Source organism: Schistocerca nitens, chromosome 7 (genome assembly GCF_023898315.1).
Source record: "Schistocerca nitens isolate TAMUIC-IGC-003100 chromosome 7, iqSchNite1.1, whole genome shotgun sequence".
Lineage (NCBI taxonomy): Eukaryota > Metazoa > Arthropoda > Insecta > Orthoptera > Acrididae > Schistocerca > Schistocerca nitens.
The window spans coordinates 117,053,423-117,080,604 of NC_064620.1; the positions used below are offsets into that span (position 1 = coordinate 117,053,423).

General features: G+C 38.0%; 1 protein-coding gene across 1 annotated transcript in view; it reads right to left on the reverse strand.

The window, feature by feature from the left end:
* LOC126195249 (uncharacterized) overlaps positions 1-27,182 on the reverse strand; it is a 245,445-nt gene that overhangs the window by 216,892 nt on the left and 1,371 nt on the right. Inside the window, exon 3 of the mRNA XM_049933777.1 lies at positions 9,883-10,015. The gene's annotated coding sequence lies outside the window, so the exon portion shown is untranslated. The remainder of the gene's footprint in view (positions 1-9,882; positions 10,016-27,182) is intronic.

The window sequence follows — 27,182 nt, forward strand, 5'->3', positions numbered from 1 at the left end:
CAAGCAAGCAGGACACGTAAGTCTCACATCTTCACCTGTGCTTTGCAAGAATCCAGCCCACAATTCAGACTGTGAACCAACTATTTGTACAGGCAAAAAACACACAACAAGATGTCCCACAAATCTTGAAACAGTAATGTTCACGCGTCAAGAAAAACACAAAAACTCCTAATTTACACTGATAGCCACAGAAAAGGCCTCTCTGTTTCCCTTCATGAAAATATGAACTTCGATTATTCGGTGTTTGCTAAGCTCAAACCAGGAGCTACATTCAATTCTGGGGTAGAAAACTTAACCATAGAAACAAACAACCTAAAAAGAGAAGGCTGCAGCTTCAATACCATAAGTAGTCAAACTGGTCCCAATGATCTTACTATACTTGGAGACCTTAACATGGATGCAATCTCCAACAAAATTGCGAACATGAAACTTATAGAAGTTAATCATACAATCTTAGAAATATAGTTACCATTGATACCAGGGCCTCAGATTCTAGTTCTACCAGGTTAGATTATGCAATAATTAACAAAACTGCTGAACACACTGTTAAGTATAGTAACATAAACTTACAGTCTCGTTAAACTCAGGCAAAATATTAATGACCTGAATATTCTGTACAAATGAACAAGACTGCACATTTTCTAACAAAAATATAATACAGCTAAGAAAACCTTTAAATAAGAACTTGCAAACCTTAGAAAAGCAAGTCCACAGTATTGAAATCTCACAATCTACAAGTGTAAGCAAAGCATCCTGGAAACTGATCAATAAGTGTCAAAAAACCTCCACAACCAGGGACAGTAAACCCTTATGCATTATACTGGCTGGTAATGATATAAGAGAACACAAACATTGTTGTTCTTGTTGTGGTCTTCAGTCCTGAGACTGGTTTGATGCAGCTCTCCATGCTACTCTATCCTGTGCAAGCTTCTTCATCTCCCAGTACCTACTGCAACCTACATCCTTCTGAATCTGCTTAGTGTATTCATCTCTTGGTCTCCCTCTACCATTTTTACCCTCCACGCTGCCCTCCAGTACTAAATTGGTGATCCCTTGATGCCTCAGAAAATGTCCTACCAACCGATCCCTTCTTCTAGTCAAGTTGTGCCACAAACTCCTCTTCTCCCCAATTGTATTCAATACCTCCTCATTAGTTATGTGATCTACCCATCTAATCTTCAGCATTCTTCTGTAGCAACACATTTCGAAAGCTTCTATTCTCTTCCTGTCCAAACTATTTATCGTCCACGTTTCACTTCCATACATGGCTACACTCCATACGAATACTTTCAGAAACGGCTTCCTGACACTTAAATCAACACTCAATGTTAACAAATTTCTCTTCTTCAGAAACGCTTTCCTTGCCATTGCCGGTCTACATTTTATATCTTCTCTACTTCGACCATCATCAGTTATTTTGCTCCGCAAATAGCAACACTCCTTTACTACTTTAAGTGTCTCATTCCCTAATATAATTCCCTCAGCATCACCCGAGTTAACTCGACTACATTCCATTATCCTCATTTTGCTTTTGTTGATTTTCATCCTCCTTTCAAGACACTGTCCATTCCGTTCAACTGCTCTTCCAAGTCCTTTGCTGTCTCTGACAGAATTACAATGTCATCGGCGAACCTCAAAGTTTTTATTTCTTCTCCCTGGATTTTAATAACTACTCCTAATTTTTCTTTTGTTTCCTTCACTGCTTGCTAAATATACAGATTGAATAACATCGGGGATAGGCTACAACCCTGTCTCACTCCCTTCCCAACCACTACTTCCCTTTCATACCCCTCGACTCTTATAACTGCCATCTGCTTTCTGTACAAATTGTAAATAGCCTTTCGCTCCCTGTATTTTACCCCTGCCACCTTCAGACTTTGAAAGAGAGTATTCCAATCAAAAACATTGTCAAAAGCTTTCTCTAAGTCTACAAATGCTAGAAACGTAGGTTTGCCTTTCCTTAATCTAGCTTCTAAGATAAGTCGTAGGGTCAGTATTGCCTCACGTGTTCCAACTTTTCTACAGAATCCAAACTGATCTTCCCCGAGGTCGGCTTCTACCAGTTTTTCCGTTCGTCTGTAAAGAATTTGTGTTAGTATTTTGCAGCTGTGGCTTATTAAACTGATAATTCGGTAATTTTCACATCTGTCAACAGCTGCTTTCTTTGGGATTGGAATTATTAGATTCTTCTTGAAGTCTGAGGGAATTTCGCCTGTCTCATACATCTTGCTCACCAGATGGTAGAATTTTGTTAGGCCTGGCTCTCCCAAGGGTGTCAGTAGTTCTAATGGAATGTTGTCTACTCCCGGGGCCTTGTTTCGACTTAGGTCTTTCAGTGCTCTGTCAAGCTCTTGACGCAGTATCATATCTCCCATTTCATCTTCATCTACATCCTCTTCCATTTCCATAATATTGTCCTCAAGAACATTGCCCTTGTATAGACCCTCTATATACTCCTTACACCTTTCTGCTTTCCGTTCTTTGCTTAGAACTGGGTTTCCATCTGAGCTCTTGATATTCATGCAAGTGGTTCTCTTTTCTCCAAAGGTCTCTCTAATTTTCCTGTAGGCAGTATCAATCTTACCCCCCCCCCCCCCCTCCATTGAGACAGGCCTCTACATCCTAACATTTGTCCTCCAGCCATTCCTGCTTAGCCATTTTGCACATCCTGTCGATCTCATTTTTGAGATGTTTGTATTCCTTTCTGCCTGCTTCACTTACTGCATTTTTGTATTTTCTCCTTTCATCAATTAAATTCAGTATCTCTTCTGTTACCCAAGGATTTCTACTAGCTCTCATATTTTTACCTACTTGATCCTCTGCTGCCTTCACTATTTCATTCCTCAAAGCTACCCATTCTTCTTCTACTGTATTTCTTTCCCCAATTCCTGTCAATCGTTCCCTTATGCTCTCCCTGAAACTCTGTACAACCTCTGGTTCTTTCAGTTTATCCAGGTCCCATCTCCTTAAATGCCCACCTTTTTGCAGTTTCTTCAGTTTTAACCTACAGTTCATAACTAATAGATTGTGGTCAGAGTCCACATCTGCCCCTGGAAATGTCTTACAATTTAAAATCTGGTTCCTAAATCTCTGTCTTACCATTATATAATCTATCTGAAACCTTTAAGTATCTCCAGGGTTCTTCCATGTATACAACCTTCTTTCATGATTCTTAAACCAAGTGTTAGCTATGATTAAGTTATGCTCTGTGCAAAATTCTACCAGACGGCTTCCTCTTTCATTTCTTAGCCCCAATCCATATTCACCTACTATGTTTCCTTCTCTTCCTTTTCCTACTGTCGAATTCCAGTCACCCATGACTATTAAATTTTCGTCTCCCTTCACTACCTGAATAATTTCTTTTATGTCATCATACATTTCATCAATTTCTTCATCATCTGCAGAGCTAGTTGGCATATAAACTTGTACTACTGTAGTAGGCGTGGGCTTCGTGTCTATCTTGGCCACAATAATGCATTCACTATACTGTTTGTAATAGCTTACCTGCACTCCTATTTTTTTATTCATTATTAAATCTACTCCTGCTTTACCCCTATTTGATTTTGTATTTATAACCCTGTATTCACCTCACCAAAATTCTTGTTCCTCCTGCCACCGAACTTCACTAATTCCCACTATATCTAACTTTAACCTATCCATTTCCCTTTTTAAATTTTCTAATCTACCTGCCCAGTTAAAGGATCTGACATTCCACGCTCGGATCCATAGAACGCCAGTTTTCTTTTTCCTGATAACGACGTCCTCCTGAGTAGTCCCCACCCGGAGATCCGAATGCGGGACCATTTCACCTCCGGAATATTTTACCCAAGAGGACGCCATCATTATTTAATCATACAGTAATGCTGCATGCCCTCGGGAAAAATTACAGCTGTAGTTTCCCCTTGCTTTCAGCCATTTGCAGTACCGCAACACAACACAAGCATTATGTAATATTTTTAATAAACATTTCATATCACCAACAGGAAACCCAACACATACTTTAGAAATGTGGCAAGAGGTACTGAATCACACCCCTCAAACAGTGAGTTTTGAATTAGATGAGGTTAAAGAAAATGATATAAGAGAAATAATCCTCACATTAAAGAACAAATATTCAGCTGGATGGGATGGTATGTCGAGTGTCATAGTTAAAAAATGCATAATAGAAATAGCTAAACCACTAAAGCACCTCGTAAACTGTAGTATTACATAAAGCAGTTACGCTAGTAGTCTATAAACAAGCATTGTTAAACTAGTGCATAAGAAGGGTATTACAAAAAGGGGTTTCAAACTACCACCCAATACCATTGATCCCTACCTTTAGTACGATTTTTGAAATGGCTATCATTTCTCAGTTCTCTGCTTATTTTATGAAGAACAAATTGTCCTTAGAAACACAACACGGCTTTAGGAAAGATTGCAGTTGCTGAATTTCTCCATAAAGTGTACACCATCCTAGACCGAGGTATAAAGACAGGAGGCATATTCTTAGATCTTTCCAAAGCTTTCGACTCAGTCATCCATGGGTTGCTCATTAAGAAACTGAAGGCTTACATCATCAAGGACTCAGCTATGCAATTACTGACCTCGTACTTCACAAATCACAGCGTACTAAACTTTCATATAAAATAGATAGTTAGGTAATAGATTTTCAGTCGACTAGAAATAAAGTAAGACGGGGGTACCACAAGGATCGATTGTTGGCGGCTTTCTCTTCTTGGTTTATGTCAACGACATGCCACAACTCTTCAACTAACATACAGCAACCAATGCTGATGACAGCCCCCCCCTTCCCCCCCCCCCCTCTTATTTTATGAAAAAGACTTGGAGACATTACACTCAGCTGCAACTAAGGGTGTAATGGAAGTAATCACATATTGTCTACACCAGGGTCTAAGCACCAATTCCAGTTACTAACATTTAAAACAACTAATTCTCATGATTCTGAAATAAACAATATCTGTGGTATTACATCAGCAGAAACAGATAAAATTAAATTTCTTGGTGTCCACCTGGACAAAAATCTCCATTGGGTAAACCATATTACTTCTTTATGTGAGAAAATCAACAGTAGCTTGTATCTGATAAGACAGTTGGCAAAAATAGTCCCAAGTGAAACACTAATAATTGTTTACTAAGGAACAGTTCATCCATTGCTTAATTATGGAATTGAACTGTGGGGTTGTGCAGCAGACTTGCACCTGAACAGAATATTAGGTTAATGCATGTACTAAAGCCCAAAGTCCTGTCTTGAAACCTGTGTCCAACATAAATATCTAACATTATATTCCTTATATCTGTAGAAACTTATTATATTTTTTTCTGAATAGTAAAAACAAAGTAAATAAATGCAATGGCATACATAATTATGATACTAGAAGTAAGGGTAACCACTTCAGGCAGAGGACAAAATTAAAATTAACTAACAATAGTCCATATATTAATGGGAAGATATGGTTCAACAAGCTGCCACAAGCTTTGAAAACTTGTGAACCAAAGCTGTTCTACAGGGAGTTTAAAGCCTTCTTAGTAAATAAATGTTTATATTCACTCAGTGAATTCTAATCTACTTGCCCTCTGTTGTAACATGTAATGTAATTAGAATATTAAAAAGAATGTATGTATCACTATTATATGTAAGTGTTATCTATAATAATCTACTCAACCTATATATGGCATTTGTAAAAGACAGCAGTTTGATAGCCTACACACAAAAAATGAAAATAAATAAATAAAAGTGCCTTGCAGAGGGTTCATCCAACCACCTATTTCTCTACTGTTCTACCCAAAAAGTGAGCTCTGATTTCACTTACTTTATTGTCATGACATTTTCTCCCTATGCAGGTGGGTGCCAACAAGGTATTTTCACTTTCAGAGAAGAAATAAAAATTGCAAAGTTACAGCTGGTAGCTCCTCTGTTCAATGTTGTGAACAACTTCCTAAATTGGTAAACCACTCTGAGAATAAATTGCCACCTTCTTTGAAGACTACAAACCCTCCACTGACAAGAGCCAGAGGCACTCCATTCTTTTAAGGTGTCACTGAACAATCTGACAACTTCTTCATGAATTACACACACACACACACACACACACACACACACACACACACACACACACAGAGAGAGAGAGAGAGAGAGAGAGAGAGAGAGAGAGACTTACTCTACGCGGTCAGGCCCAACGGACCGAGCACTGCTTTGAGAGATTGCCTCCACTTCAGCCTGTCTTCGGCTCCTTTCTGCCATCCTTCTAGCAGTCCCACTCTCTGAAGCTCTTTGGATATGCAGTCACTCCATCGAGTTCTAGCTGTTTGTATGGGCCTTCTGCCAGTTGGCTTGGTGTTGAGTACAGTTTTAGGCCATCGGTTGTCCAGCATTTGAGCAACATGCCCTACCCACTGGAGTCGTCGTGTCTTCATTATAGCCACGATGTTCGGCTCTTTGTAAATATCATACAACTCTGTATTGTGACTAATCCTCCATTTTTAACTCTCATTATCGTAAACTGGTCCAAAAATCTTCCGAACAACTTTCCTTTCAAATATCATCAGTCTGTACAGATCTAGCTTGGATGTACTCCAGGTGGCACACCCACCTGTATTTCCATTTTACTGGATGGCTCATCTCTGAATACTGTGCCCAGATATTTGAACTCTGTGACTTGACGATAAGAACCTTCAGTTGTCTGTAAGGGTGGAAGTGGTTCTTGAGTTTCATTATGTCTACGATGTAGAACCACGTATTCCGTCTTGTCCAATTTTCCCTGCCTTTTTTTCCAGAATGTCAGCCATTTCCCCTAATTCTTCTTGTGACCCAAATATTAGCACTATATCATCGGAATATTCTGGTTTCTTCCTGTGCTACTTTTTCTATATATATGGAGGAATACAAGAACAGATGTAAATCGAAAACCTATTTGGTGGTATTGCCCTACCTTAAAACTTTACCTATACAAGAGCTACCCACAGACATGGGCATTTCACCAGTTGTATAGGAAGCTAGGGAAGGAACACTGACTTAGCCAAACCATCCTTCATGTCCACTGCCTTATCAGCCCCTCTTTTAACAAAGATACATCAGCCCTGTAATGGCTATTACAGCCACTGGTTGAACTCAAGCAGCTGATGTCTCCACCATATTGTAATGTAAAAGCTCCCCAGGGTTGTTTATCTCACATTATAGAGTTTATTTTAAAAGACTTTTACACCACTAGCAAGCTTTTTGAACACATTCTGCAGAGCAGAAGCATACTTTGGAAGTAGCTCACTTGTGGTATATGTCCTACAGAACAATATCCTTGAAATCAAATGCCCAATCATTTGGATACCAACCGAACTCAATATGCAATGATACTGTGAACCAACAAAGAATGGCAACAGAGTTGTTCCATATAAAGCTGTAGAACAGGAAAAATACACCAAAAAATTTAGAAGAAGCTACTTGATACTACATTTGCAACAGCAGAAAACTTAATTACCCAGAACAAAGGAACTGATTTGAAAATGGTCAGGTGTAAAATAATGACTCTGGTGAGTTTTATATGAACATAAATCTGTATTGTTTTTCAGTCCAGTTATAATAGTGGTTTCATATTTGCACAATTTGGGCCTCACAGAAGCACTGACCTACTACCATACATTGACCTACTACCATACTAGCAGCCATCGTGGGATCATTAGGCAGTCTCCAGCCCCATCATTACGTGCAGGTCCATATCTGTTCCAGCTGACAGATGCACTGGGTGGTCTACTGTGCCCATTTTGACTATTAAAATTCTTTACCTTCTACCCATTACCACTAGAGAGCATATGCTGAAATATTTGTTATTGGAAGACCACCTGCCTATAGTCAGAAACAACCATATTTTTAGTAAAAACTGTAATAATGTGAAGAAGGCTTCAAGAGGTGTTTGCATATTGCTACAGTCATCCATTTTAGCTAACAGGTGCTACTGGACACCAGGTTCAAGGCTCAAAATGTTAGAATCCAACTGTTTACCCTGGTAATGATTTGCAACTTATGCATCCCACCAGGTACAGATATATACCATCAAGAAAGAGAAGAACTATGACACTAGTTACACCTCCACTTCATCCTGCTACGTGATTTCAATGCCCCCAATTATCCACAGGGCAGCAACATTACAGAAATGCATATTTTATAGGAAGTGAAACAAAATCTAACTCTTGGTGAAGTATCATGTCATAAGATGGATTGCTGGGCATGGCCCTTCTGCCGTACAACCCCACAGTGACAGTCAGAATTGCACGAACATGATGTAAAGACTACTTACTAACTGACCGAAAATATAAAAGTGTGTCTCAGATCACCAAAGGCAAATGGGACCATTCACAATGTAAGGACTATAAAACATATTGTGTACATCTGGAATGACTGGATGATCCATCAATATCAGTATTACTGGACACAAATGGTATTGCAGGTTGGGGTAGGTAGAGAAATCAGCCACAATGGAGCATTCACAGTGTGAGTTTGACCACACAATAAAATCCACCAACAAGGTGGTTCTCACTCTAAAAAAGAGCTGCCACATCCACTTGTTCAGGGCAGCCATAGAAACTCTCATATATGAAAATATTTTCAACAAGGAAGAAGAAAGCCTCAAGGTATACAGATCCCAGACTTCCATGCTGCCTTGAAACTTTGCAGGTAGCAAGGGGGGAGCCACAGCAGTAAGAACCAACAGAAACTCCTCAGAAGTTAGCATGATAGGTACATACAGTCTTTAGTTGTGGGTTCCATTTCAATCTGTCTGGAGGAAAAACGTCTGCAAATACCAGCCACTCGTGCTAGTATAACATTAGGAAAATTGTTAAACAAACAATAGCAGGAATTCATGTGACTGAAGCCAGCAGGTAATATGTGAACTAGAGACATGAGAGTGACAACAATTTTGCACCCATCCACTGTTTTTTATAATGGAGTCCAATCTCAAGTGCTCCTTACCCCATCAAAGATAGCACCAATTGTGCTGTAACTACTGTGCAGAATTCTATGTGGATATGACAGCTAACTACAAAGTGACTGGTTACGGAAGATTGTAAACTTGACCACTCTTGTTTCTGAAAGCAAATTGTCGAAGTTACAACATCAACGATTTGAATAGATGCGTAAATTCCTTATGCCTTTTTGTATCTTCCCTCACTCTCCTCTCTCCTCAGCAGCAACTCTTTCATGCTCTCAAACCCCATAGCCCAGGCCTTGACTAATCCACATTATTAGCTGCCTACTTCCCACTCCTGTACCTCTCACTATTCACCCCACACCTTTCTGGTCCAGACACTGTACACCAGTTTCTCCTATTATGTTCTCTACTTTGTGTCACACTCCACATTACCATCACTCAGTTTTGTTACTATTAACAAAAGTTATCCTCATCTTGCCACTATACCAGTAGCCACTGTCCCTTCCTTTCTCCTAACAGTTTCCAATCATTTGTTTCAACCCCCCCCCCCTGCCCCCCACCCCCACCACCCACCCTCCCAAAAAATAAAATAAAAAATAAAATAAAATAAAATAAAAAATAAAATAAAAACTTTATTTTTCTCTTCCCATCACTCATCCATGTGTCTCTACAGCCACCCAAAGCATTCGGTTTTGTTGCAGTATGGGCTTTTATTTGTGCCTTGAAGACAGGTTCTTAATACTACAAAAATGAACAAAGCTATAGCTATGAGACATTATGGATGTCAATATACTACCTACCAATCATTCTCAGGCGAATGGCTCCCTTTCTAAATTTTTATTTGTTATAATTTTCATCATCTTAATATTCACTGATATAAAAGGACATGTACAAGAACCATAAGCAATGAAAACATTTCCTTGTTTTGATACATGGCTTACCCATCAATTTTACTCACCTTATCTAACTCTGCCTGATTTCATCCCCTCGAGAAAGACTGGTGAATAATGTTTCACCATGGATATGATGGACAGCAGATAATGGAAAATAATGAAGACACTGAGGCAAAACATCCAGAATGATTTTCTCTCCTGTAAATAAAATAAAGAAAATGTTACGTTCCTTCTGAAGTGAATATGGCACAGGTGTAGGTAAACACAACTTTCTTAGAACCTACGTTCCTACCTCAAATAAACTTAAGGCATTTTTGTATTAGGTTTCAAAGTGGAAATGTAACAATATCAGAGAAGGAAAGTTGCTACTCACCATATAGCGGAGATGCTGAGTCGCGATAGGTACAATAAAAAGATTCACACACTCATCGCTTTCGGCCATTAATGTCTTTGTCAGCAGTAGACAGACATACACACACACACACGCGCGTGCGCGCGCACACACACACACACACACACACTATATATATATATATATATATATATATATATATATATCTAAAAAGAAAGATGATGAGACTTACCAAACAAAAGCGCTGGCAGGTCGATAGACACATAAAAAAACACAAATATGTGTTTTTTTATGTGTTTTTTTATGTGTCTATCGACCTGCCAGCGCTTTTGTTTGGTAAGTCTCATCATCTTTCTTTTTAGATATATTTTTTCCACGTGGAATGTTTCCCTCTGTTATATATATATATATATATATATATATATATATATATATATATGTCCTCACATATATATATATATATATATATATATATATATATATATATCTGCAGTCTCTCAGAGCTGAAACTACACTGTGAGCAGCAGCACCAGTGAATGATGGGAGTGGCGGCTGGATGGGGGTAAGGAGGAGGCTCGGGCGGGGAGGGGGAGGGATAGTATGGTGGGAGAGGCACACAGTGAAGTGTTTCAGTTTAGACGGAGGGCAGGAAGAGAAGGTGCGGAGGGGGGAGGGGGTAAGTAGCCTCCTGGCCTCAACCTTTGTTAGTCACTGTCCTCACCCATCCAGCCCCCTCCCTGTTCCCATTCCAGCACTACACAGCCGTCACTTCACCGCCACACCCAGTCTTTTAATTTCTTTTTATTATTTCTATTTCTCTCCTTTCCGCTACTTACCCCCTCCCCCGTCTGCACCTTCTCTTCCTGCCCTCCATCGAAACTGAAACACTTCACTGTTCGCCATTCCCACCATACTATCCCTCCCCCTCCCTGCCCCAGCCTCCTCCTTACCCCCATCCAGTCACCACTCCCATCATGCACTGGTGCTGCTGCTCACAGTGTAGTTTCAGCTCTCTGAGACTGCAGACATGTGTGCAAGTTGTGTTTGTGTTTGCGTGAGTGTGTATGTGCGCGTGTGTGTATTTGTCTCCACAATAAAATCACTATTTCAAATACAAAAGACTTTCCTCCCAGGTCATTATGGGTCAACCAAAATTTGCAATCTACTTTGACCTGTGGCATAGCTGTGCCATGTGACGTCATGGTGCTGTGACATACTTGAACTGGATTGTATTAGCAGATGGTGTGTGTGTGTGTGTGTGTGTGTGTGTGTGTGTGTGTGTGTGTGTCATTTGATGTTATGATTTCCATGTGTGAATTTAATATTGGCAGAATTTGTGCCAGTTTACTAGTAATTTATTTTTATGTTGGAAGTTGTGGCTAATGAATTCATGTGTGTGTCTGAAACTAGTGGTGGAACATGTTGCTTATGGTTCGAGATTTAATATTTTGTCCATTATGGATATGACAAGTTTACAAGTAGGTCTCTTAATCTGGCAACATGGGATGACACACAGATGACTATTAAGTTCCTTCAGCTATGTGGTCTCATCATTGAGTGCACGAGGTGTCACATATATGGAGGTGAAATGAAATTAACAGTTGCTGCACCTCAGAACAAAGACCAGTATACATGGTTTTGTCACTAGGATAACGTATGGCAGTCTATCCAGAGAGACTGTTTGTGAGTTTGCTTTTATGACTTATTATTTTTGCTATAATTCATCCACTGAATTCTGAGCTACCAAGGCAAGCTTTTGTGACACAGGTATGGGTGGCATTAATTGAGGAGCTTATTGAGGATGGTTCAATTGTAGGTAGTTTCGGAGCATTTTGTTCTTATAAGCACTTAGGGAACAGGGGTATGAGCATTTACTGGTCAACCATAGTACCAAGTTTAAGGATTAGAGAACTGGGGCTTGTACAAATAGAAAAAAGGGATACTGAGGAGGGTTGTTGCATCTGTGACAGGGGGGAAAGAAGGTGCTCTTCCACCTTGCAGCCTCATTTAGATGGATACTGCTGGATGAAGAGTGTCCCTGATAACTTTTGGCCATTTCAAAGTTTGTAGAGGGCTACTGGGAAAATGTACAAACATAGGGTTGTTAGCTCAATAGATTTTTCGGGGTGGGTGGGCGAATAGGTTTATGGGGAAGAGGGGGGGGGGGGGAGGGGGAGGTATGAGGTTGTATGCTGTGTTATTTTTTGTTGTATTTTTGTTTGGGTAGTGGGTTTAGCATGGGTAATATTTGGGAGGGGGCGGTTTTAGGGGGAGAGGGTTGGGCTTGGGAAATGTGGATGGCAATTATGGAGGTTTCTTTGTTTTTTAGGCTGTTTGTGGTTGGCCAGCCTATATTTGTGTGTCAGAGGCTTTTATTGGTACATATTTATTTGTGATTTTATTGATTTTTATAATATTGTGTATGGTATCTGTGGTTATATTTATAATTGTGTTTTTCTCATATGTCAATACTGGCAGTGGTGCAAGTTTTATATGAATTTCTGGCTTGTACCGTTAGTGTTCAGTAACTGCTGGATTGTGATTGGAAAGGTATCGTGGATACTGCTTTATCTTTGTTGGTGCGGTTACATTTTTGGCATTAGTTATGTGAGAGATATTTGGTTTTGTGGTTTGGTAGACTCTGTCTGAGCTATATAGGTAGGCTTACCATAGGTCTGGGATTAACCCAGACAGACCAGGTTTTTTAGAACTTTCTGGGATAACACCGTGGGCTGCAAAAATGTCCTGGGTTTGAAAATTTCATTACTGGAGAGTAATTTTTTTTTTTTTTTTTTTTTTTTTTAATTTTAGACCTACATGTTTGACATCATGTTTTTAAACATTCTCTACAGCCATACGTGGTGGTGCAACAAGAAGGTCCATACAGTTACACCATGTCCTACCGCTCAATTAGTAGGTGAGGCAATATTATACCGATATGATGACCAATGCTGAACAGTATTAGTGTTAAGTATTGCTGTTGCATCTAAAAATGTTTGAACTGTATATTCAATGTTTTACTTGTATTCTGTGTCACATTGGAGAAAGGTGATATAAATTCCAGTCTGCAGCAGCTTCGATGCCAATGCCCATAATCACGAGCTGGCTGCTGTTGCCCTCCGCATGAAGGCTGTTGGGTGAGAGAAGATCCTGTCAGCACTTGTTATCACCTTTGACTTAAACCAAATTAATGAACAAAAATAATCATTGAAATATTCTGTAATAATGGAGAGCTATACTCAAAGCAGAAAAATGCCATGTTTAAGATCAGATCTTGATTAAACTTGATACTAAGAACATGTGTGTCACTGTACGACTTCTGATGTCAATATATATATATTGGTTTCTGTCAAAGTTGACATGTTTTTCAATCGAGAACATTGATATATTGGAAAACGATAAAGACATGTATGAATCTTTTTTTTAGTCTGTTGTCATCATGTGGTGATTGATTTGAGGACTGAATTTCACTAATGAATTTTGAAAGGTCACCGAGTATTGAAATGCACCACCAATCAATATATTGAGAGTTGCCTGTAAAGATATTAGGCCACTGGTGCAAAAGCCAAGAAGTTCTATGAATGTCTGACACACACAAAACTGAATCTTCACCTCTCTCAACTTTCGAACTTGCTGAAAGTTAATCAAAATGATCCCTTTAGTTAATTCAGTTTTTGTTATAGTGTCCCTCTGGAAGAGAATTCTTTAAAGATGAAGATTTAATACTTTCCACATATGATCAAAGGTGATCACTACTATACAACATGCTGGTGTTGTAATCTATTTAAAAAGGGGCATGGCACTGCACACGGCAACCGATTCAGTGAGTATGTCGCGGAAGCAAAGATCACAAGAAGAGAAAGGGACTTTTTGGCCAGCAAACAATGACTACAAAATACAGTGTTGGTGGGTAATCGAGCGCTGTTGACAAATGAATGTCACATCCTGGTGGTGACAGCCAGGGCAGTGGATGTTGCAGGCAATGACCAAGAGACGTAGCGTTTGCAGGGAGTGGCAGTCACGTGCTTTCACTAGCAGCATTTAGAGTTGTAGGTAGCAGCAGCCAGGAGGAGCCAACATCAACTTGTCACGTCCTGGTGGTAGCTGCGACCTGACTTCACAGGTGATGAGATCTGCACACTGCAACTGGATGGTGGCAACCGGGCGAAACTGCAGTGAGTGCTGAGATCCTATCTACACTACAAGTCAGTTTATATAAAGACATGTTCAATGAGTTCAATTCACACTGACAGAGACTGAAAGTGTATTGTATTGAACACGAACTATGTCAACATGATTGATCAATTATGATATCTGTATATAATACAGATAACAGTTTCAAGTTTTAAAATAAATAGAAAACATGATGGAAGATAGTGTAGTGGTTGTAGAGGATAGGCATTTGTGGGCAAGGGTACTAATCCAGAAAACGGAAAATTTGACCTTAGGGATACAAGTAACAAATCAGGAAATAGAGACATTGAGTTCAAAAACACAATCTGAGTTAACCAGTTCAAGCACTCACATTACAAATAAATATTCTAGGTTGAAAGAACACCTTCATGAATCTAGGGATGAGAAATTGAAAATGAAACGAGACATCAAAAACTTGATGGAGCAGGTAGGAAAGATGAAGTTGTTTGTGCAGGAGGAAATTGAGAAAAATAAAGCAGTAAGCCATCATATGGTAAAGAAGTAAACTAGTTGTGTAAGTGATGAATTGGTGGGATATATCAACAATATTTACACTAATGCTGAGGGACACTTACTACTTCCTGGTGGGAACATTACAACAATTACCCGTCGTGTAGAAGAAGAACACAGGGAGACTCAAAAGTTAAAAACTGTTTACTACGAAATAATACTGGCAGAGAATTTTCATACTGTGGTGAGGATCACTAAATAAAAAAGCAGCATTGTTGAAAAGGTTAGAATGAACAGAGATGGGTTTGCACAAATGTCATAAACAAATCTGTGATGCCGAAGAGTCCTAATACTACAAACAGTAGTAACAATGTAGATGAGTAATACAGCCATTTTTGATTGTTTGAATAATATGATAGAATCAACAGAAACAGTAACAAACAAAATCAATTTGCTGCATCAACAACAAGCTAAAGAGGACAAATTGTATTCACCTAGTCAATGGTGGGAGGAATTTAGTTTGACTAATAGTAACCACGTGCCTAGCCAGATCCCAAGATTTAAACCAGGAGGGGAACTACACCCAAAATATTTTTGAAAATTTATCAGGGAGATTTGCCACCTAAATGGGATGACAGAAAGAAAATTCGATTTGTGACCGGACATTTGGAGTCAAAAGCTGCCGAATGGGCAGTATTGCATATGTAGCATTTTAAAGAGTGCTCGGATTTTGTACAGCAGTACAAGGATAAATCCTGGTCAGCACGCGAGTAGCAGAAGCTTATGCTCGAGTTGCTAGATCCATGTCCCTACAACAAAAAATGGGGTTGATTTAGAAAGTACTTTTAATGGTATTTAAATAAGAGAAAGCTGCTGGATGAAACCATAAGCAAGAGTCGCCTAATTCACATGCTACTTAGTTGCATGCTGGTACATGTAATGGAAAAGATTAGAGGAAAAGAATGGTCGAAATTAGTGTTATTTTAAGCTATTTAGAGCAATTGGACATTTTGAATAAAACTAGGGAAGATGGACAGGTTATGGTGAATAGTGCGGAGTTCAACAAAGATTCAAATTTTGATTAAAGGAAAAAGAGTGAAATTAGCACCCACTACTGTTTAATGAAAAGGCAAAACAGGGAAGTAGCCACAAAGGAAACAGTCAGACTGGATCCAAAAGTGAGTAGACTGCAAAAGAACTAGGTCATAATGAAAATGGACATCCAGTAAGGGACACTATTATCGTGAATTCAGAACACCAACAGGGTCCCAAGGTGAGTGCCAACCTTTGGGAGACCCAAATTTGACACAAGTGAGTCCTGTTGTTGTTATTAATTTGGTACAAGGCTGTATTGAATTTTTTGACCCTATGTCAAGATAATAAGATATACAGAAAGTCTACTGTCAAAGGAAACAGGGGGTACCAATGTACATATTATTCTCAATTCTGGAAGAGAGAGTAGCATTATAGCAAAGAAATTACATCAAGTCAAAAGAAAACAGTGATGTTGTCCTACATTACCCATTACATCAGAGTTATAGGGCAAAAATGTCAAACTGTAAGCAAGGAAGTTTTCCTTGGCTTTTCTACAAATGAGGAAGTGTTTACCCACTCCTTCCTGGTAGTTGCTGGTTTAATATATTCTTACTTTCTAGAATAGATTGGCTTCGTAAGTACAAGGCTGTATTGAATTTTTTGACCCTATGTCAAGATAATAAGACAGATCATTGGATTTATAGAATCAGAAGTAAAAGAACCTATTATACGTAATGCACAAGTTATAGTTTCAGCATCTATGTATTAGCTATAAGAACGTAAAAACAGTTCATTGTTAGTGGAAGAAAAGGAAGAGCCAAAATCTTTGTAATTAGATTTCTACGAAGTTTCCTCTGATAAACCAGGGGTTATAGAAGAACACATATGCAAACTGAAAATTAAGAATAATGAGCCACTAAAAAAAAAAATAAAAAAAAAAGACAGATGCTACACCCTTGGAATTAAGTAAGGCAGCTGCGACAGGGGTCGAGAAAATGGCTGAACAAGGCATCATTGAGAGAACCCATAGTGCACTTATCAATCCATTGTTAGTGGTAAAGAAAGCAGGAGGTAATGTATGATTGCTTTTGGATGAAAGGGCACTAACTTGTATTATCGAAATGGAAAGTGACTCTCCTGTTCCAATGGGAGAAATCCTTACAAAGCTCTCTGAAATGAAATATATTAGCAAAATAGATCTTAAAGAAGGCTACTGGCACATGAAATTGCATCCAGATTCCAGGGAACACACAGCTTTCTTGTTCGACAGTAGGTCGTATCACAGTTCAGTTGCTTTCAGATGCGAGGGCACTAACTTGTATTATCGAAATGGAAAGAGACCGCCCTATTCCAATGGAAGAAATCCTTACGAAGCTCTCTGGAATTAGATATATTAGCACAATGGATTTCAGACCAGGATACTGGCACAAGAAATTGCATCCGAATTCCAGAGAACACACAGCTTTCTTGTCCCAAGGCAGGTCATATCAGTTCATGGTGTTCCCCTTTGGGCCAAATATTTCAGTGAATGTCATCAGAGCACTAGATTTTGCCTGAGGACCACAACAGCTGCAAAAATTAATCATATATGTAGACGATATCTTAGTTATAACTAATACTTTGGAAGAGCATATTCCTACATTAAGTTTCAAGATCAAAGGAGAAAGGCATTGTGATTAAAGTTAGCTAAATCCTTTTCTGGAAGCCGCGAAGTTAAGTTTTTGGTTCACTCAATTTACAGTTCAGGTATCAGCCTGATCCTGCATGAGTAGAAGCCACTGCCCACTGCCCTGTGTCAATGTCCAAGTAATAGGAAACAGCTGAAGTCCTTTCTGGGAATGGTCGGGTTTTTTTTTTTTTTTAATGCATTTCCTGCCAGGGAGGAGGCTCACTAATTTGAAATTATTAGATCAACTGAAACAGAAAACAATTGGGGTAAGGAGAAAGAGAATACTTTCTGCAAAACAAAATGTGACTTAGTGTATGCGCCAATTCCATTTCACCCAAATTTTGAACAGGATTTTAACATGTCAAAGGATGTGTCAGATTATTGATTACCATGTGCAGTGTTTCAAAAGGAGTTGAACAATGAGAGCTGTTTACACTGCCCCATTGTCTTTGTGAGCCCTGTGATGAATAAGCATGAATGAAATTATTACGCCACAGGAAAAGAGGCACTTGTAATAGTCTGGGGTTTTCAGAGATTCCGTGGGCTGCTAGCATGAAAGAAATAATTATTCTAGAATAATCAGTGTGACAGAAAAAGTAATAAGCATGTTGGCAAAAGTAATATTTACTGCTATGTAAGAAGCCAGGAGAAGAATAATGAATCAGATGAAAGTCTTTACTTTATTTAGGTATAATGACGTTACTCACAATGGCTCTTTATAAGATTACTGAAGGAACTGATTACCCTGAAGGATCATTTTAAAAAATGCAAAAGAGAAGGAAGAGGGGCTCCACAAGCCATAAGTCAGAAGTGTGTGATAATAAGAAGAGGCGAGGATGGGCTAATGTGGGATAATAAAGAATGTACCAGTGTGATGTCAAGGCAAGGGATTTCTGAAAGATTTGTTATCAAGAGTACCTTGACTGTGATTTAATTATTGTAGTGAAAATGGAAAAACCCGCAATCTTATTAAAAGTGACTTTAAAAAAAGATGAGGGAGCAAAAGAGTTAAGAATATATAGAGATTTATGGTTGAGGCAGAAAGGACAGGAAAAGCACCTTAAGGACCTCGGGTAATAAGTGCACCAAGGGAATGGGGGAAGAAACAAAAGTGAATGGGGACCACAGGTGTCCGGGGCATAAATGTGCGCAGGAAGGTACTGATAGTATCATTAGTATGGGTTTGCATAAACATTATGGGACTGCAATCCAAACTTGACACTAGTCACATGCTTCTCTTGCAACTAGTCACATGCTTCTCACAGAAGTTTAAGAAACTTCTCTCAAATCTTGAGAGACATAGTGAAGTGGTTATACTGCATCGAGTTTGTTCTGAGCATATGCAAAAGGTGTGGCCTTGTGGTCTCATAAGAAAAGTATCATTAATGTTTTTGTGGGGTGTAAATATTATTGGGAGCAGAATGCCCTCGTAATGTTTCTTAAGTTACGGTCAAGTAAATATGCAAGCTTTAACTAAAAATTGAATTAGGAGTCTAAATGCACAATAAACCACCTTATGAATACTCAGAAGTTAAATAAATAATAATAATAATAATAATAATAATAATAATAATAAAAATTTTGTCCACAGACAACAATGGTTATCGGATGGACTTATGATCCTCGGAAAAAAGGAAGTATAATCAAGTATTCTGACAGTGTGATGATTAAATAGACCAGCATGTAAAGAGAGAGTGACTTGGATAGACGTGCATATGTAAGTGGAAAATTTTCCATAATATTATATGGGAGTAAGTATAAGTTAACGACTAGAAAAAGGTTAAAAACACTAAAGGAACTCTGTTAAAATAAAAATAGTACATTAACACCTTTTACCAAGACAATAAACCTACGTACCGATACAAGGATAGATCAAGCCACAAGGAGAATGAAATTCATTTTCATTATAAGCGAAATGAAAGAGAAAGTAGCGGAGGTGGCAATCCCAGCATAAAAGCAATTTATCCACGATGTCCATACAATATAATTTGAAACAATAATACTAATCTAATCACCAGCCAAACTAGCTAGCAAGTGGGGGATATGGTGCTACAAGAAGCTCCAGAAAGTTACACCACATCCTACCACTCTGTTGGCAGATGAGTCAATCTTGCAGTTGGAAGCATCTTCGGCACCAACGCCAGTGTCTGTGATCTGGCCACTGTTGCCTCCAATGCAAAGGCTCTCAGGCGAGAGAAGATCTGGCATTGATTTAATGAATGAAAATAACTGTTGAAACATTCTGTAATAATGGAGAGCTATGCTGGAAATGTTGGAATGCCATGTTTACAGTCACATCTTGTTTAAACTTGATACTAAGAACACGTGTGTTAGTGTACGACTTCTCATGTGAAAATATACAGGGTGAGCAACGTGTGCTCCATTGGTAGCTCAGAGAATGTCGAGGCAGTATTCCAGTTCCCGCCAGGTGTTTCGTAACATGTGTTCTGTCACAGTACCCACAGCAGCTTGTATCCTTGCCATCAGTTCAACGGCATCAGCAACTGGTGTGGGAAAGACTCTGTCCTTGATATAGCCCCAGAAAAAAAAGTCAGGGGCCGTAATGTCTGGAGAGCAGGGTGGCTAGGGTTTTGGACCATTTCTTCCAATCCACTGATCCAGATATGTTTCATCCAGGAAATCACGCACTATCAAAGCCCAGTGTGTGTGTGTGTGTGTGGGGGGGGGGGGGGGGGGGGGTTCCATCCCATCTTGCTGGAAAAGTATCCATGGTTGATATTCTTCTAACTGTGGGGCAATAAACTGTTGCATAACGTCTAAGTAAATGGTAGCGGTAATGGATTTTTCTGCAAAGAAAAATGGCCCAAAAACCTTGTTATGCATGAGGTCACACCAATACAGTAGCATGTGGCGACTCTGAACCCCATATATGGACATTATGCCTATTTACCATTCCACTAACATGAAAGGTGGAGTCATTGGTAAAGCATATGCGATTTACGTAATTGTTAGTGCCATCAATCCTGTTGAGAATTTCAGTTGCAAATTCAGCACATGTCAGCAAATCATTGGGTTGCAAGACCTGCACGATTTGCACTTTGTACGCATGCAACCTAAGCCTTTCATGAAGAATCTTCACCACACTTGCTTGTGGTATTTGAAGTTCACGTGATGCTTGAAAAGTTGATTTACATGGACTCCGTTGAAATGATTGCCGAACACGATCAACAGTTGCATCACTCACACGAGGCCTGCCACTTCGAGGATGATCTTCAACGCTGACTGTTTTGTTAAACTTTGCATACCATGGCTTTATTGATTTAATGTCAGGAGGGCTGCATCCTTAAGAAGCCCGAAATTCACGCTGAACATTGATGGACGATTTCGTTTCATGAAACCAAAGCACACATTGCGCTTTCTCCGGCTTCAACACCGTTTCGGCAGCAACTAATGTGACTTAACAGATAGCGTCGGTGTTGTGGAAGACTAGTGCCATCTATTGGTCACAACAACTAGTAACACTAACCTTTGTAACGGCATCAAATGTAACTTATTTTGTCAAACAGTTATTATGTAATAAATTTTTATAATCAGGACAAGACTTTGTACACTGATGATTGGGAAAGTTGATGTGTTTCTCAATCAAGAACCTTTATATGTTGTAATATGATAAAGATACATACAAACATTTTTAGACTATTGTCATCATGTGATAATTGATTTGAGGATTGAATTTCACTGATTAGTTTGGGAAAGTCACCAAATATTAAATTGAGGCACTGATCAATATATTGTGAGTTGCCAGCATCGATATTAGGCCACAGGTTCAATTTAGGAAAAGCCAAGGAGTCTTATGAGTGTTTGATACATACAAAACTGAACCTTCACCTCTCTCAACTTCCGAAGTTGCCGAAAGTTAATCAAAACAATCATTTGAGTTAATTCAATTTTTGTTGTGACATCCCTCTGGAAAAGAAGTCCGTTAAGGTCAAAATTTAGCACTATCAACATATGATCAAAAGCGTCCATTACTATTGCACAAATTTGTGTTGTAACCTATTTATAAAGGGATATGGCACTGCAACATCTCTCACCCAACATCAATTAACACTGATCATCTCTACAAATTTTATCTCTGTCCACCTTTTGTCTTATCGTTTAGCAATGAGCAACAGAAAGAGTTTAATGTTAACATGCAATGGGAATACAAATTTCTGACATTGTTTAAGGACATTAGCAATGAACACACATATTGAACACTATGTAGTGTAGAATTTTCTGTTGCACACAGAGGAAACGGTGATATTAAGACCATGTGGAAACAGCTAAACACTGGCGCCCTATTAATGCTACTGCTTCAGCAACTATCAGAGACTTTTTTGAAGCTAGTGAAAAATACCACTGAACAAATAAAGTTTAATGTTTCAGTAAATTGCTAAGACGATTAGGTATTTCAAAAATATGGCTTGGGTTGAACGCAAAAAAATGGTGGTAATCCTACATATAGGTCAAGTGAAATTTGCAGTACTGGGCCTTGCTGTTGTGTGTAGTATGTGCATGGAATCACGGCCACTATGTTCACGCTAAAAAGGTGAAGTTAAATTTCTGACACAATTTTTTTTCAATTGTCGAGGATTTTGTTTGCTTGATTTTTTTCATTTGTATCAATTTCTGTATGTCTTTATTATTATAATTTTTGTACTGTTACCTTTCCCCAGCTCAAAATCCCTAATTCCTGCAGTTGTCCGACTAGTTTCATTGTATTGCTGTAATTAAATATTTTGTGTATTATTTATGTGCGTTCATGGGTGTAACATGAGACACCATGGTTGTATTTTGTATACACTTGACACAGGGGTGTCCATCATTTTGATGACATCATAGGTCAAAGCCGACAGGTGGTACTGCAATCTCCAGTTTTGCCATAATCATTCTCCTGAAAACTTCATCTTAAATAGTTACTTCTTACTTTTGGCTTACATGATCAGTTTACAATGATTTTCATTAAAGTTTCATCAATCATACAGTAACATTTGCAAATGGATCAATGCTACTTAGTGCTGCTCTTGCTCCATAAGACATAAATTGCTACAGACCAACTAGACGATGATGCTCAATTGACAACAGGAAATACTTATGTTTGTCTTGTAGACAAGAACAAATATTAATTTCTTTTGAAACTGAATGTTACTTACAATAAATACTATTATTATAATATTTCAAGCAGCAACTGAGGCAGAATGACTGCAACTGTTTTAACATCATTGCATCATGGGTCTCTGGAATGGCTTAAGGATTAAGAGGAAACTAAAATAGATGTACGATATATGCCACAAGCTATTAAAAAAATAAATAAATAAATAAATAAAAAATAAATAAAATAAAAACAATTTGCATGAAAATGCTGTGAGATGAAATGACCATTTGCATGCACTTTAATAACTTTCTGTTGCTTTGACCACACTTTGTATTATTCCAAAATTACCTTATGCTTTTCAACATTTTGCAATTATCAAAAGCTAAAAAATACAACACAAAACTTGTATCAAAAGATACGAAATATGTTACATTTCACTATTGATTAGACACATAGTATGAGTGAAATACGACTTTCTAGCTAACCAATGTTATATTACACATTTAAAAGTAGATACATTGTATCTCATCAAAATTTCCAACCACAAGACCAGTGCAAACTGCTACCAAGGAACAAATTGGAAACGACGTGGACTAAACCACTATGGAACACTGGATACATGATCCATGCTGCATTTGTTTGTTCAAAACTACGTTTTCATTCCTACATCATATAAAAGAAGAAGAAAGATTAAGAAAAGGCAAACCTACGTTTCTAGCATTTGTAGACTTAGAGAAAGCTTTTGACAACGTTAACTGGAATACTCTCTTTCAAATTCTGAAGGTAGCAGGGGTAAAATACAGGGAGCGAAAGGCTATTTACAATTTGTACAGAAACCAGATGGCAGTTATAAGAGTCGAGGGGCATGAAAGGGAAGCAGTGGTTGGGAAAGGAGTGAGACAGGGTTGTAGCCTCTCCCCGATGTTATTCAATCTGTATATTGAGCAAGCAGTAAAGGAAACAAAAGAAAAATTCGGAGTAGGTATTAAAATTCATGGAGAAGAAGTAAAAACTTTGAGGTTCGCCGATGACATTGTAATTCTGTCAGAGACAGCAAAGGACTTGGAAGAGCAGTTGAACGGAATGGACAGTGTCTTGAAAGGAGGATATAAGCTGAACATCAACAAAAGCAAAACGAGGATAATGGAATGCAGTCAAATTAAATCGGGTGATGCTGAGGGGATTAGATTAGGAAATGAGACACTTAAAGTAGTAAAGGAGTTTTGCTATTTAGGGAGTAAAATAACTGATGATGGTCGAAGTAGAGAGGATATAAAATGTAGACTGGCAATGGCAAGGAAATCGTTTCTGAAGAAGAGAAATTTGTTAACATCGAGTATAGATTTAAGTGTCAGGAAGTCGTTTCTGAAAGTATTTGTATGGAGTGTAGCCATGTATGGAAGTGAAACATGGACGATAACCAGTTTGGACAAGAAGAGAATAGAAGCTTTCGAAATGTGGTGCTACAGAAGAATGCTGAAGATAAGGTGGGTAGATCACGTAACTAATGAGGAGGTACTGAATAGGATTGGGGAGAAGAGAAGTTTGTGGCACAACTTGACTAGAAGAAGGGATCGGTTGGTAGGACATGTTTTGAGGCATCAAGGGATCACAAATTTAGCATTGGAGGGCAGCGTGGAGGGTAAAAATCGTAGAGGGAGACCAAGAGATCAATACACTAAGCAGATTCAGAAGGATGTAGGTTGCAGTAGGTACTGGGAGATGAAGAAGCTTGCACAGGATAGAGTAGCATGGAGAGCTGCATCAAACCAGTCTCAGGACTGAAGACCACAACAACAACAACAACAACAACAACAACAACATATAAAACAATTTCATCAGTAAATAATTAACATAAATCACTTTACATTATTTAACAAAAAGTATTCTTTCACAAAACAATGCATTGAGTGGTCAAAAATAATACACTGGTTGTGGCACTAGGATAGATGAGACAAACCTTCTGGTACAAAAAATTTTGGTAACTTATGGCGTAAAAATTACTAGCATTTGTAAAAGTACATAAATACCATTTTATAAGACTGTACAAAGTATAGAAATACCCGTTATGGCATGTAGAACAGGTGGTGTCCATGCATTGCCACACACCAGTTCCAGCAACAGTACATGGCAGCCATTCAGTTATGCCTTATCTAATTAAAACTCCTTAACACCCAAAAACCCATTTAACTAAAACAGTGTCCAAAATAAAATGATTTAAAAACTAGTGCACTATTACTGTTAATGGTACACTGGCAATTGTGCTACCTTACATAACTTGTTTCCTTTTACTTATATTATGTGTTATAGTTTTTGTTGAGAATCAAAGGTAACTCTAACAGAATAAGCTGTAAATGTATGTATGACAACTTATTAAAAAAAATTAAAATTATAGAGATTAGAGGGGGTGGAAAGTGAATAGGTTTAGAATTCGCACACTTAAAATAACATACATAAGATCTGTGATTCTATGAACATTAATTTTTTTCCATAAATAAAAAGCACTGTAAAATACCATGCAATTAAGGGAGGAGGGGAAAGGGAAGGGACTTGAATGGGAAAACAAGATTAATCTTCACATACCGAAAAATTCCTTGCAACTGTTTTTAATCCTTTGATTACAAATGTTTTACAAAATGACAACTTTAAATAAAATAATGCTGGGCAGCGTCAAGTGCAAGTAAAAACTTATGAATGCTCTATTGACTTATAACTAATACAAGTCAATGACACTGCATGTGTAGTGAATAATTAAACTTTTACTCATTTACATAAACAACAAAATACATGGGGTAAACCACACAAAGGTGCACAGCATTGGGCGTACTATACTTGCCTCCTTAGATATTGTTAGTCTATATAAATCATACCTGTTTTTGAACCCACTGACATTTCAAGTATAATTTATTAAAAAATAAAAAAATTGCCAAGGTGAAACCACAGAATTGGCCAATATGTTAGAGTTTTCTTTTCTTTCAACTATTTCTCATTTAATGGTAAATATTATCATTTACCAGTAGTTCAGTTCATGACGGTTTCATCGGTTAATTTCTTTTTTAAACAAAATGATGTAATGTTGAAACTGTGAGATGATTTTTGGGAATAATAAAGAATGTAGTCAAAAAATCTGAAAGTTTTAAAGTTAAAATCAAACAATGGAAAGACCACATAGGAATATCAATAATGTAGAAGAAAGATTGCTATTTACTGTAAAGAAGACTTGCGACGTTGCAGACAGACACAATTAAAATACATTTACATATTGCTTTCGGTCACAGCCTTCATCAGAGAAGAGAGATACACAGCATTCATACACACAAGCAGGCATGCCTCATGCACACACGAATGCCAATTTCAGCATCTGGAGCTGGCTGTCATGTGTGCATAAGTTATAAAGTTAAATACTATTGTAACTAACCTTATTTTTGATGTTTAAGGAACATGCATTTCCAATACTAAGTGTCTGGAAAGTCGAAAATGTGAAGCACACAGAGAAACACTAATCATCAGAAGCTAACAGGCAAGAGCAGTGCTAATAAGCAACACAGAACGCTATATCATCTTATTTTTTAAAAATAACACTGTAGTTTTGTACAAAAAATTAACATATGATGTTCTTACTGTTAAAATGTCAGAGTCCAATGAGTTGGTTGCACTCGAGACCAATTAATGGAAATCTACAATAACTTTTTATAACCAAAAAATGAAATAAACAGGTAGTTACATCAAATAATGCGTGAGTTCTGCTACATTTTCTCCATGATTTTTGTGATGAAAGCATTAAAATATTAGTTTACTTCACACACTTCCAGTCCTGATTCCACATGGAATACCTTTCAGGGGACATTACACACACACAGCTGCAGAAAGTATTCACTGGGTACAAACATGCTATATGGATAATACTATCTTCATCTTCTTGTGGGTATCTGGTTCTTTTAAAAAAAAAAAAAAAAAAAAAAAAAAAAAAGGGGGGGGGGGGGGCATACTAACAAGTCTCACAATAGATTTGCTCTTGGATAGTTTGTTGTGAAGAATACGGCAAAAATTTAAAATAATGCTACATTAACAAATATCAGGCTAGGAACAAAAATTACCTCTGCTATCCACAACTTAAACATACAGGTAGGACTTTGTTCCACAGAAAGGTGCAACACAGGCAGTCATGAAAATATCTGACCACCTCCCTTTTGAACTAAAGATGCTGGGAGATAATGAAGTTTTAAAAACAAATTCAAATTATGTCTGACATGATCATCCAATCCAAAGATGAATTTCTGAATAGATAGTACGCACCATGGTCTTTTTAACCCCAAAATCACATTTTAAAAAAATCAAGAGATGTTTTAACTTGCCAATGAAATTCACATTTACATCATTTGGTTTGTTGATGACACGCTATAAGCAAAGGACACCATATAGATGGTCCTGCAAAACCATATAATGTAAAATCACGGTAAGAATAAAAATAAACAAAGACTTTCTTTAGGTCTCACTTTGCTAGATCTATTACAATCTAAAATATGTTCACTTTTTACAGTTTTCAATAAACTAAACTCACTGATGA